This window comes from Microtus ochrogaster, linkage group LG8, assembly GCF_000317375.1.
Source record: "Microtus ochrogaster isolate Prairie Vole_2 linkage group LG8, MicOch1.0, whole genome shotgun sequence".
Lineage (NCBI taxonomy): Eukaryota > Metazoa > Chordata > Mammalia > Rodentia > Cricetidae > Microtus > Microtus ochrogaster.
Window position 1 is genome coordinate 25,032,471 of NC_022033.1, and position 932 is coordinate 25,033,402.

Here is a 932-nt window from a genome sequence, read left to right on the forward strand (position 1 = left end):
TTTGTGAGTGCCTGAGCCGCCTTTCCAAAAGCCTTCTTCATGCTGTGGTGATACCGAGTTCCGCCAGCAGATGGCGATAAAGTCCGGTCAAAATCAACCAGGGGCCGGTTTATGGAGGAATTGGATGGAGGCTTTATAGCCATTTTCACTACGTGCGTGGAGTGACTCTTATGCTCTTGGCTGGTCCCTGCTTGCGAGCTGGCCTTGGTTCTGCTCTCTGAGCCCGCCTTCCTCCCGCCATCCAAGCGCGGTCTGTTAGTTGGTGCCCTGCTTCACACCCTGTTCTTGAGGACTTCAACTAAAGTAAGACATTAGTATACAGACAGTGGGTTTCATTATGAGATTTGCATACTTTATTTTTTTTTGCAGTGCAGGGAACTGAACTCAGAGTTTTCCATACACCAGGCAAGCATTCACCAGTTGAGTGGCACCCCCAGTCCCAATTGTTTTTGCTCTCCTCCGCTCTCCGACTCCTTTCCCCGACTCCTCCTGTGGGTCCCCTTCTTTCGTTCAGCTAGCCTTCTCTCTGCTTCTTTTAGTCCAGGGATAGTGTGTTGGCTTAAATACACACCTTATCCTCCCTCTTTCCTTTTTGTTTTTTGTTCAGGTGGAAGCTCCACCTCAGCGCCCCCCCCACCCCCGTCTGTCTCTCTCTCTCTCTCCAAACCCTGCCCCCTTTCAGAAAAACTGCGTTAAGGCAGCTCCTTCCCTAGAGAATCTCAAGACCACGTCTACAGTGTTTTTAAACTGCCCCTTCTAGAAAAAGGCCATGCGATTTTTTTTGGTCTCTTCATCTCCTCTCTGGGGGCTGAGAAATCATCTGGGGGCATTTTATTAATTAAACCTGGACTTTTAATCCTTAATTTGGCTTGATTTGGTTTACTGTCAGTGGGGAGGCTTAATATCAGGGTACAGAAACCTTCATTTTTTCC